General features: G+C 38.2%; 1 long non-coding RNA gene across 1 annotated transcript in view; it reads right to left on the reverse strand.

The window, feature by feature from the left end:
- Nucleotides 1-5602: 5602 nt before the first annotated feature.
- LOC138760534 (uncharacterized) overlaps nucleotides 5603-13390 on the reverse strand; it is a 31372-nt gene continuing 23584 nt past the window's right edge. Inside the window, exons 2-3 of the long non-coding RNA XR_011355684.1 lie at nucleotides 10627-10761; nucleotides 5603-7090 (exon numbers count right to left, since the gene is read on the reverse strand). This is a non-coding gene — a long non-coding RNA (uncharacterized lncRNA). The remainder of the gene's footprint in view (nucleotides 7091-10626; nucleotides 10762-13390) is intronic.

The following is a 13390-nucleotide window of genomic DNA, read 5'->3' on the forward strand; positions in this document are numbered from 1 at the left end:
GGCCGGAGTTGATTTGCGCGTTTGCAATGTCAGACGCATGGGCGACCCGGCTGAGAGAAGGGCCCTTGAGCCCAGGCTGCCGTCGGGTGAACCGGGACATGCAGAATGGTGTTGAAAACTGCCTCTGCGTGGTCCCTGGCCTTGCCAGGCATGTGCAGTGCCTTCAGGGTCCATGAACTACTGGACCTTGACTGGGCTGTTGGGGGGGCCCAAGCGACGGCATCCCAATGTGGTTGGGATGCCATTGGGTGTGCAAAACCGCAGTTGCAACGGGAAGGGCCCGACAACGTTGGAAGAAGAAGAGGACTTAACGAGCAGTTCACAGGAACAATTGGAGGTGGAACCTAGAGAAGGTAGGCCTCAAGATGTGGAACAGGAACCTGGAATGGAGTCTGTTTGTGCAGTTTTGGAAGGGATTGCTTATCATATGGACAATATGTCGAAATAAATGACTCAAGGATTTTTGGATGTGACAACTAAAATATCTAATATGTCTGAAGATGTAACTAAAATGTCGGAAAATATATCTACACTTAAGAGGGATGTCAGTAAATGTATTAAATCTGTGGATACAGTGCAAGAATTTTTTTTTTAAATTGAAACAGCTTTTTCTGAATGTAAAATTCAAGTTGTACATAATAAGGAAAAAATAGAGAAAGTGGAAGATTCATTATTGGATTGGGGAATCCAGAAGAAAGACTTACTGAAAAAAATTGACTCATTGTAAAATCAAAGTCGGAGAAACAATGTGAAAATTGTGGGTCTTCCAGAAGACATTGAAGGGTCTGATCCAATAAAATTTTTCAAGAATTGGATTCCCAAGGTGTTGGGTTAAGAGTTTTTCTCAGGAGGTTTAGTATTGGAGAGGGCACATAGAGCATTACGAAAGAAACTGTTACCAGGACAACCACCACGAGTGGTCTTAGTTCGGTGCCTGAACTATCAAGACAGAGAAAATATACTACGGTGAGCGGGACAGAAGGCCCAACAAAGTCAATCTCCAATGGGACTCAAAATAACAGTATTTTTTAATGCAGATTTGAGTCAAGAAATTATTAGGCGACAACAGGAATTTAATTTGGCTAAAGAAGTACCGTGGCGGAAAGGTTATAAATTTGCTTTTCGATATCCTGCTGTGTTAAAGGTCTTTCATGGTAACTTTCAATCTCAATTTTTTGAGAATGATCATGGTGCATTAGTTTTTGCTAATTCATTACTGGGTTTACGAGGACATGGAAGAGTTTGTCATCGTCGCCCAAAAAGAGGGCAAATGGAAATGGAAATGGGCAGAATGGGAAGAATGGGAAAAATGGAAAGAAAGAGCTTTTAACACAAAGTTTTATTGACATTGAACACCTGGAACAATCAATGGAAATGGAGTCATTGGATTGAATATATTTACAGTATTGAATTGTATTAATATGAATGATGCATTTCTGGCTGGGGGGTGGATAGCATTGAAATCTTTGATAGTCATCTGCCAATAGTGGGGTTTACCACATCCAGTTTTTAGGGCATTACTACCTTTGGGTAGTGTTTCTTTTTTGGGGGGGGGGGGAATAATTAAAATTTCTTCTATATATATTTTCTTTTTAAAAAGAATATTTAGGGGAGGGAGAGTGGTCTTAAGTTACTATAAGGGGAGTGATGTTTTGTAGTAAGTGTTTGTAAAGATGTTAAATTTGTAACTTTTAATATTCAGGGGGTTGAATAATCCGATTAAGCGAAAGCAAGTTTGGGCTTGTATCAAGAAAATGAAAATTGATATTGCCTTTTTAAAAGAAACACATTTGACTGAAAAAGAACATTTGAAATTGAAGAGAGATTGGGTTGGGCATATGTTTTTTTTTCTTCATTTAATTCTAAGGCAAGAGGTATAGCAATTCTAATTCATAAGAATTTGTCTTTTGAGTTGCATACTATGGAAGGGAATGTTGGAAGGGTTTTAAAGGTGAATTGTAAAATTTTTACTGAATTTTGGACTTTGCTTAATATTTATGCTCCTAATGTGGATGATGAGTGTTTTATTTCAGATGCTTTTTGGTTATTAAATCAAGCTAATTTAGTTGGGGAAGATTTTAATTATGTCTTGGATCCTTTGTTGGACAGATCCCCAAAAAGTATAAAGAAATCAAAGATGGTGATACAAATTGGGGCCTTGATGAAGGATTTAAATTTAGTGGATATTTGGAGAAGGGTTAATCCTACAGAGAAGGATTTTTCTTTTTATTCGTCTCGACATGATTCATTTTCTAGAATAGATTTTTTTTAGCATCAGCACATTTACAAGGAAGGGTATCACAGGCAGAATATAAAAGCAGGGTTATATCAGATCATTCTTTATTTATTTTTTTCTTATGTAACTTCAGAAGTGGTACGTTCATCTTATAGATGGAGATTTAACACAATATTGTTGTGTTATTTTTGTTAAAGAACAGATTATTTTTTTCTTGTCTGAAAATGCTAATTCAGTAAAAAGTCATTTTGTGTTATGGGATTGTTAAAAGCTTATTTAAGAGGACTATATCACGATATCACTATAGTTAAGAAACAGTATATGGTTGAATTCTTTGATTTAGAAAGGCAAATTGATGAATTGGAGAAGGAATTTCAGAAGTGACAGAAGATTAAAACAGTGGCTTTGACTACATTAAAATTGCATTATAATACTTTGCAGACTTATCAATTTGAAGGTTTAATTAATCGATCTAAGCAGCATTATTATGAGTTGGGTGAGAGGGCACATAAAGTACTTGCATGGCAGTTAAAGAAGGAACAGGTTACTAACGTTGTTTTTAAAAAAATTCAAGTTACCTATAAACCTCAGGAAATTAATGACCAGTTTTATTCATTTTATTAAAAATTTATATACTTCTGAGGGGAAACAGGATAGTGGTTCTATTGATTCTTATTTATCAATGTTAATGTTATCAGCATTAGAAGAGGAGGATGTTATGGATCTGGAAGCTCCGTTTACAGAATTAGAGATTAAAGCAGCTATATTGGAGAAGCCCAATGGGAAGTCACCAGGTGATGATGAGTTTTCAGTTGAATTTTATAAAACTTTTTATGAAGATTTATCTTCGGTGTTTGGGGAGGTATTACAACAAGTGACTGAACAGTATGAGTTACCAGAATCTTGCTCTAGTGCTTTAATTACTGTAATCCCAAAAAAAGATAGAGACCCATTGAAAGTGTCTTCGTATAGACCTATTTCTTTATTGAATGTTGATTATAAAATAATAGCAAAAATGTTAGCAAATCGACTTGCTAAATATTTACCTAAATTGATACATGTTGATCAAACAGGTTTTATTAAAAATAGAAATGCTTCAGATAATATTCTTCGATTGATTAGTTTGGTCAATGCATATCGACCTTGGTTGAGCTTGATGCGGAAAAAGCCTTTGATAGGGTCGAATGGGATTTTTTATTTAAAGTACTGGAGAAATTTAAATTTGGCCCTTTTTTATTGGTTGGGTTAAAGCTTTATATACCTGCTAGGATGGTGGCAAATGGTCAAGTTTCATCATCATTTAAATTGACGGGTTCAACTCGACAAGTCTGTCCATTGTCACCAGCCCTGTTTGCATTGGCTATTGAACTGTTAGCTCAAACAATAAGGCATCATGCACAGATTTGAGGGATGAGAGTTATGGATGAAGAGTATAAGATTAATTTGTTTGCAAATGATGTTTTGATATATTTAACAAACCCAGAACAATCATTGCCACATTTACGGGAATGTTTATTAAAATATGGAACATTATCTGGATATAAAGTTAACTGAGATAAGAGTGAGATTTTACCAGTCAGAGAAGGAGTTTATTCAGAGTATAAAAATATTATAAAACTGAAATGGTCTGATAAAATTAAATATTTAAGAATAATTGTAAATACTGAGTATCAATCTTTAAATAAGTTAAATTAAGTTCCATTATTTAAAAAAATTAAAGCAGATCTAATTAAGTGGAAAGATCTTCTGTTAACTTTAATTGGTTGAGTTAATTGTATTAAGATGAATATTTTTCCTTGTATTCAATATTTATTTCAATCAATACCGTGTTCGGTTTCAAAGAGTTTCTTTCAGGATTTAAATAAAGTTATGAGAGAAATTTTATGGAAAGGTAAACTACCACAGGTAGCATTAAATAAACGTACTTGGAAGTATGCATTAAGTAGGCTTCAATTACCTCATTTTCAAAATTATTATGAAGCCCAGTTGAAATTTATTAGTAGATTGATGGATTTGGACCAGTCCCCGAGTTGAGATAAAGTTGAGATGGCCTGTATTCCTGAAGTTGAGGTGTATCAATTTATATTTTGATGGAATGTAAACTTGTTGAGGGAATATATGTCAATATTAAAACATTTATTAAAATTATGGATTAAAAAAATAAGATTTTAGGATCAAAAGGTAAATTGTCAATTTTAACTCCATTATATAACAATCAGCTTATTTCTTTTTCAATGTTTAATAGTCATTTAAAGAGTTGGGATTTTAAGGTTATAAAAACATTACAGGATTATTTTGTAGAAGGTCAGTTTCTTTCTTTCAATCAATTGAAAGAATATTTTGATATTGCTGAAAATTCTTTATTTGTTTATTATCAACTTTGATCTTTGGTGAAAAATATGTATGGTAGAGAGATGATTTTACCTGTATTGACGGAATTCGAGTCTTTGATTTCTTCTATACCAAAAATAGGTTTTATTTCTGTTATATATCAAGTATTACAAGACGATATGGATAAGTCAGAATGGGAGAAGTCTAAGCTTAAATGGGAAAATGATTTAGCTTTGGTTTTTCCTGAAGACTACTGGGCAGATGTGTGTCATGATAGTGTTACTAAATTGATGAATGTACGGTATGGAATAGTTCATTATAATTTTTTACATCAATTGTATTTAACACCAGGGAAATTGAAAAAATATGGTTTCAGTAATTTGGATTCTTGCTTTAGATGTGGTGTATGTACTGGAACTTTTTTACATGCTGTTTGGTCTTGTGTGCATGTACAACCATTCTGGAATGAAATTAAGTTAATTTTGGAAAAATTATGTAATTTTAAGTTACCATTAGATCCATCTTTTTTTTAATGGGTTATATGATTCCTTTAAGGGGATTATGGCTGGATAAATTTCAAATTGGATTTATATATTTAGCATTGTCTGTAGCTCAAAAATATGTAGCAAGTACATGGAAAGATAATACAGTGATTAATATAATGCGATGGCATAATAAATTGAAAGCTTGAATTGTTATGGAAAAAATTACATATAATTTACATGACAATCATTCTTTTTTGTTAATAAGAGCCTACCATATTTGGAATATATGCATTTAGATATATTTTGATTTATTATATACTTTTAGTTTTTGTTTATATATTTTTAGCTCTCCTTAAGACAGTTGGCTGATGTGGTGGGAGGGGGGGTGGTGGGGACTTTTTTTTTTAAGTTGTCTTGTTTTTTTAATTTAATTTAAAAAAAATTACGATATACTCAGAAAATTTTCTTTATGGAATGTACTTTGTATTACTATTAATTCTTCAAATAAATAAAGTTTTTTTAAAAAGTACATTATGCTCCGTGTTCACAATTGTTGCTTGACACCATCAAATTTATTTCTTTGTTTAACCAAGTTCGCACTGAGGTCTTGAAAAAACAGTACTTTTTCACCATCCAACTCAACTAGGCCATTATGTTCCCTAGCATAATCAACTGCTCCTCTTAACATTGCCTCCTAATCCCATTTGCTCAAAAATCTTACCCGTACCGGTCATGATCTTTGATCATCTGATCTTCTGGGGTCAAGGATCTGGTGGGCTCTCTCCCAAGCAAGTTTTTCTTGAATCTTTCTGTTCCCAAACACTTGTGGAATCCATTCTTCAAACAAATTCACTGGGTCTTTCCCTTCAGTCCCTTCTTTTTGCCCAACAATTTGGACCTTGATCCTTCTGCTGAAATTTTCCATATGATCAATTTTATCCACCAGCAGTTGTTTGTCCTGTTTCCATGTCCTTGTATTTTCTTCCAGGAGTTTCAATTTTTCATGAGCAATTATCAGGTCATTTTTGACCTGGCCCATCCTAGTCATTAGGTTTTCAATCACCATCACTGATATTTTGTCTGCCACCTCTCTCAGCACTTTTTCTGCTCTAGAAAATCATTCACTCAATGTCTTCATTGTTTCTAGCATGTTTGCAGATTGGGTGCTGACCCCTCAAACCCCACCCCTATCTGCTAGAATCCTTTCCAACATCATGATGGCACCTTCTTCATCACTCCCCTGTGGACTTCCTGTTGACAGCTGTGGCGACTTCTGAACTTCTTCATCCTCAGTTTTTTGAGTCTTATTTTTATTACCCATCATTTTCTTTTAAACTTTTGGCATGTAAAATCTTTAGTTTGATAGTTGTGAGTTGTCTTTTTAATCACTCTTCATGTAGAGCTCTTCTAACCCACATCTGACTAGGTCTTCTGCATGGCCACGAACCCTCCAGCAAAGTATTTTGTGTGCAGTAGCTACTATTGTAATGTAGGAAACACAGCAGGCATTTTTCAAGTTCCTGTAGTCCACAATTTGATTACAACTAGATAATATGTTTTTCTTTTCTCTGATGATGTTGTTTGAAGGATTAAAATTGGTCAGGAAGGAAAGTCTCCCTTACCCTTCTATTAAATAGTGTCATGTGCTCTTTTCTGACTACTTGTAAAGGCAGAGAGAACTTTTGTTTGCCATCTCATTCCAGAGCCGCAATTCCAATGGAGCAACACTAACCTTATTACCACAATGGCATGTCAGCTTGTTTCATTTGTGCTCATGTCCTAGATATGAGCTTGAATCGATAATCTTTTGATTTTGAAATGAGGATCTAGCTATATACCCTAGATGTGTTTTGTAGAATCTAGCTATGTGCTGGTAGGGTATCATTGCAGAAGTCAAAATTCTCTTTTCAGACAGAACTTCAGTATGATGCAATGTTCTTGCAATATCTTAAAGCTTGTAAATTGCTGGCCACTTCAGTCTACTCTCTGGAAATAGGGGACTTGAAAATGAACAGCACCCTCTGGGAATATTCTGAAACTGAAACATAAAAGGCAAAAGTTCTATAAACAACAATGAAGGACAGAATCAGCAGTTCCACTGTGATAAAATAATAAGAAATCAGTAAAGGTAAATTACGTCGAACATGAGATAAAAAATTTTTGATGATGAGGGGATTGATTATGCAAATGCAGTTATATGTAATATGGACTTCCAGAAGGTGCCACATAATAGGCATGCCATCAAGTTTAAAGGCCATTGAATAGAAGAGGATACAAATTTATGGACATAAAAATGGGTTAAGTAATAGGTAGCAACATTGAAAAATTGTTTTTAGACTGGAGGGAAGAATGATTGATCAACAATAAACTTAATTACCTCCCTTTGTGTCTGTCTTGATTCCCTTTGATGTCCCTTGACTAATATTTCAACAGATCAGTAATCCATTCTTCAATGAATACCAACTCATGAGAGAAATCGTGGTTCCATCGCTATTTGGTCTATCTCAGTAGGCAGCTCTAATCAACCAACAGTAACCATCCCCTAGTTATAGGATGGAGATATCATGAGGGTGCTTCAGGACGCAGAGAAATATATACACAATCCACTACTTAGAGCCAAACAAGTGGAATCTCTAAGTTCCACTCTAGGCAGTGTTAACATCCAACGCCTTCAAAACAGTTTATGTGGATTCAAACCAACCTGTGCTATGGGAACATACCTGTTCACCTATGGCAAAGTATCCAAAAGAGTTAAGACAGAAAAAACTGGAAATATTCAGCAGGCTTGAAGCAGAATTAATAGTTTAAGTCAACATTCTTCATCATAACTGTAAATGAATTGTAGTCCTTGTTGTTCAGGTGTAGGATGAGGGGACATTTTGCAGTGGTATGTGGATTGGAGTGCATGTAAGCCATGACCAACCTCTCAAAGCACTACATGATGGTGGATTTCAGAACCACCAGCCAGTCATCTTTTAGGCCCTTAACTACTTTTTTTGGCACCACGATGATAGTGGCCTTCTTGAAGTAGGTGAATACTTCATTCTGTTCGGGATTATGAAGATGTCCATGAATACTCCTGCTAGTTGGTCTATATAGGCACAGAGGACAGGTCTATGGATTCCGTCTGGTCCAGTCATTTTCTGTGAGCTCACTGTTCAGAAGACCGATCTGACATCTGTAGTGGTGACCACGGTGTAGGTGACGTATGTTATGTTGGCTCCTTGCTCGAAGCAAGTGTAGAATGCCTTCACTTCGTCCTGGAAGGATATGCTGTTGTTTGCTAACTTGTCTGCTTCACTTCATAGCTCATGATGGCATGCATGGTCTGGTGTCTGTGAGTTTCATCTGGGACTCAGCTGGTTTGCTATTGCCTCTTGGCATCTTTGATACCCTCTCGCACGTCCTACCTGGCTTTCTTACATGGAGGTGGATGGAGGTATCTTTTTCTTTCTTTTCTTTCTTTGGCTTGGCTTCGCGGACGAAGATTTATGGAGGTATAAAGAGATACATAAAGGAGATACAACAAGGAAACAGGAGGCAAAGTGCTACACAGTTCACCCATATTCTGCTGCTTTATCAATATCCTTCCTTGCCCCATAAAGTAATTAGTAGTCATATTTGCTCTTGATTGCACTATCATTAATTCAATTTGGAATTCTTCAGCAAATGATGCAGCTATTAAGTTCCAGACAATAAAAGTGCCAGGTAATTAAAATTTCCAGTTAGAGAATTTGATCACCTATCATTTACATTCAGTGGACCCTGCCATCAATATACTCAGGGTGACTCAGAAACTCAACTGAACCAGTGAGATAAATACAAAAGTAAAACACGAAAGTCTGCAGACACTGTGGTTGAAGTAAAAATACATTGCTGGAGAAACTCAGCAGTTAAAACAGCATACTTAGTGGAGCAAAGATACACAATCAACATTTCAAGCTTTAGCCCTTCCTTAAGGTATGACAAAATGCAGGCAGGTGTCTGAACAAAATGGTGGGGGGAGAGGCAGGGGAATCAGTCTCAAAGGCAGGAGGTAATAGGTGGATAAGGGAGGAAAAACACACCAGTAAGCAGGGAAAGGAAAAATGACTCTGTGAATGGAGAGGGAGGGGGGTAGAGAGTTGGAGGAAAAAAGACAAAGTGAATGGGAAGAAGGGAGAATGGAGAGCAGGCTAGAAGAAATCAGAGAAGTCTATGTTAATGCCATCTATTGGAGAGTGTCCAGATGGATAATTAAGTGTTGCTCCTCTAATTTATGGATGGCATTAACATTGACCTCCAGTTTCTGCTAGACTACTTTCTGTTCTCCCTCCCCTCCCATTTGTTTTATCTTCTTTCCTCCAGTTCTCCACCCCTTCCCTCTCCATTTACAGAGTCATCCCCCTCCCCCTATTTGCTGCTATGCCCTTTCTCCCTTATCCACTGTGCTCCTCTCCCTGCCCCTCCCCCATCATTTTGTTTGGGTACCTGCCTACATTTTGTCACACCTTGATGAAGGGCTCAAGCCCAAAATATTGGTTATGTATCTCTATCTTTGCTCTATAAAGTACACTGTTTGACCTACCGAGTTTCTCCAGCATTTGTGCTTTTACAGTGAGATAAATACTATTGATATAAGAGCGGGTCCTGTGGCAAGTAAATCACCTCCTGATCCACAAGACCTTTCACCATCTGTAAGACAGAAAATAGAAATACTTTCCACTTTAGACGAGTAGTGTCAACAACTATCAGAAAACGTAACACTATCCAGAACAAAACAGTTTGCTTGACTGGCACCCCATCTTCGATTTGACTATTAGTTCCCTCCACCACAAAGAGTCTGTGCTGCATACCATCAAAACATGAATTGAAATTACTCACCCAGTCTTCCCCAACAGCACCTTCAAAAATCTGCAACGTCTACCACCAAGGACAAGGGAACCACTTAAATGGGAATATCACACCTGCATGTTCCTCTCTAAGTCTTACATTATTCTGATTTGGAAGTCCTTCATCTTCACTAAGTACACATCCTCTCTAAGAACACTATGGAAGTACCTTCACCAGAAAGGCTCCAGTGATTCAAGAAGACTGTTCATCACCACCTCTTTCCACCCCCCTCTCCAGTGCCAGCAATCAGGACTGGAGTTTGAATCCCTTGCTGTCTGTAAGTTTTTTGTTTTTCCTCTGTGTGTACGAGTTCTTCCCAGGGTCTCTGGCATCCTCCCACCATTCAAAACATACTGGGGGTATAGGTTAATTGGGTGTAAATTGGGCAGCATGGACCCGTGGGCCGAAAAGGCCTGTGACCATGCTGTAGGTCTAAATCAAATTAAATAAAAAAAAACACATTCTCAATGGTCATTAGGAATGAAGAATAAATCCTGCTAATTCCACCCAGATGAAGTAAATACAATAGAACATTTATCAAGCAGGAAAACTTGGCTCTGAGCTCTATACACAATTCAATACAACTTGGTATTCTCTATACTTTTACATAATGTAGGCCTTCTTCATTGATTCTACATGGATTTCTCAATGCACCATCTATTTCATTATATACATATACTGTGCCTGTCTTCTGCAACTTGCCTCGTCATTATCCTTGTTTTGAAACCTCAGCCAGTCAAACAGCATGTATGGAGAGAGAACCCTGTCAATGTTTCAGGTCAGCAACCCTTCCTCAGACCTTGGGTAGCGTTGGATGGTTCAGCCTTCAAAGCAGACCTGGGCAGAAGGAGTTGAGGTGTAAGACGAAAGGCCAAATGGCAATAGGTTAAGACCGATCAGGTAAAGTATATATTGACTATTAGCAAGGAATGGGGTGAGAAAGGGAATAGCCATAATAATGGGAAACTGTGAGCAGTTTATCTGAAGTTGGAGAATTCATTGTTTTTTGAAGCAAAGATACATAACCAACCAAAACATTGGTGATGTATCATTATTTTTGCTATATAGAGTGTTTGACCTGCTGAGTTTCTCCAGCATTGTGTGTTTACTTCAACAACAGTTTCTGTAGGCTTTCATGTTTTATTTCATTGTTTATTCCAGAAGTTTGGAAAGTGCCTTAATAAAAGACGTGGTTCTTCTAATTTATGTTGTGACTCACCATGGCAATGGGGGAGGTCTCACATATACTGTGCAGTTAACAAAGCAAGTAGAAATGAGAATTAAAGTGGCATGAAATAGGATGCTCAGAATCACCCCTGTGGACTGAATGCAGGTACTCTGCAAAGTGATCTCCTAATCTGCATTTGTTTTTCAAAGGTAGAAGAGACCACATTGTGAGCATCAAATGCAATACACTAGACTGGATGAAGTACAAATGGATCATCCTTTATTTGGAATGACTGTTTTGGGCCCGTGGATGGTCGGAAGGGTAGAGGTGAATGAATAGTGTTGCCCCTCTTCTCATTGCATGGAAGGTACTGTGGGAAAGTAAGTGGTGGATGATGATGAAAGAGTGGACCAGGGAGGTACAAAAGGCTATTTCATGTCAGACCTCCACCTGGAGGCCAGCTACAAGAGCAAATCGAAAACTTACCTTTCAGGCAGCAGCCCTAAAAGACTGCTCCAGCATCCCATTCATATCAAGAGGTGCCTTGTACTACCTTTCAGAGCCGATGGAAGCGGGGTGACTGGGGCCGTAGTGCCACCCGTTATAAATACGCGGCGGAGCAATGGCCATCTTCCCTACCCATAATCCACCATGCAGCTGGAACAACTCTGTTTCCCAGAATAGATCCAGCTGTGTGGGGGATTATGGGTAAGGAAGACAGTCATTGCTCTGCCGCCTTTTGAGCCACAGAGAGCAGTCCTGAAGGCCAAAGTGGCCTGGTGAGGCTGTCACAGCCCTCACCAGTCACCTTCTGATGGCTCCCGCTGCCCCGACGCCCCCGCTATCTGAATGGCTCCTGTCAGCCCCTGCTGCCCCAATGGTTCCTGCCCCCTGCCTCTGCCTTGAGGGGGGCCAATGAGGGAGAGGGGTGAATAGGGAGATGGGTCACAGGCTGATGACATCATCAGCCTGCCCTTAATCAGCCGCTTGCAATAGCTGTACATTCAGGTCAGGCAGCAGAGCGCAGCGCTCCGCCGATTATCCTTCCCTGAGAAGGGTTGGAATTGGTGCCTCAGAACTAGCCATGGCACATTCAGAGAAGTAAGTCTTTTGGTGTAAGGGCGAAGAACCTCTACCTTTACAGATGGGTATTTTCCCTGCTTGAGTGCCTAAAGTAAGCATTCTCTTTGAAATTCAGAAAAGGGAAGAGAAGGTAAAAAGTAATTTGTCATGTTATGTGAGAGGAGGTGAAAATTATGAAGGGAAACACATTAAATGCAAAAGATGAAGGAATTAAAGATGAAAACCAGGGAAATTCTATATTTATTCTCTCCTGGTGGAGATGGAACTGAGAACAGATGTGTGGGAAGTAAAGGAAATATGATTGAGAGTTCCAGTCACTGTGGCACTTTTAGGAAAAAAAGGAGTTATTTCAATGACACCAGAACGTAAGGGGAGACTCATTCAGAAAGTCATGAGGCATGGCATCCATGGAACCTAGGATTTGTGGATTCATAATTGGCCTGCCTGCAGAAAGCAGACTGTAGGAGTAGATGAAATGTATTCTGGGGGTCAATGACAAGTGGAATTCTGCACCAATCTGTTCTGGGACATCTGCTTTTTGTGATTTCTATGAATGACCTGGATGAAAAATTAGAAGGATGGGTCAGTACATTTGCAGATGAAACAAAGATTGGAGGTGCTGTGGATATTGTAGAAGATGATGTAGGTTAAAACAGATTATAAACATGTTACAGTGTTGGGCAGAGTGCCAGATTGAGTTCAATCCAGATGTGTGAACTGATGCATTTTAGAAGGATGAACTTGAAGAAGTATATGGTTAAGGGCAGGATTCTTAATAGTGTGGAAGAACAGAGGGACTTTGGGTCAATTCCATAGATCTCTCAAGGAGGCCATGCAGGTTGATGCTGGCTTCCATTAGTAGGGAGATTAAGGTTAAGAGTCGTGAGGTAATGTTGCAATTCTATAAAACTGGGTAACCACACTTGGAATATTGTGTTCAGATCTGGTCGCCTCATTACAGGAAGGTTGTGGAAGCGATAGAGATCGTACAAAGGAGATTACCAAGGATATTGTCTGGTTTGGAGAATGTCTTCTGAAGAATGATTAACAGAGCTAGGGCTTTTCTCTTTGGAGTGAAGAAGGATAAGAGGAGACTTAATATAAAGTATTGTCCTCCATCTGGACACCCTTCAACTGGATGGTATTGAATCGACCTCCAGTTTCTGTGGGAATCCCTCCCCCATCATCTTCCCTGTCTCTCTATTTCCCCCTTTC

The sequence above is a fragment of the Narcine bancroftii genome, chromosome 4 (assembly GCF_036971445.1).
Source record: "Narcine bancroftii isolate sNarBan1 chromosome 4, sNarBan1.hap1, whole genome shotgun sequence".
Classification (NCBI taxonomy): domain Eukaryota; kingdom Metazoa; phylum Chordata; class Chondrichthyes; order Torpediniformes; family Narcinidae; genus Narcine; species Narcine bancroftii.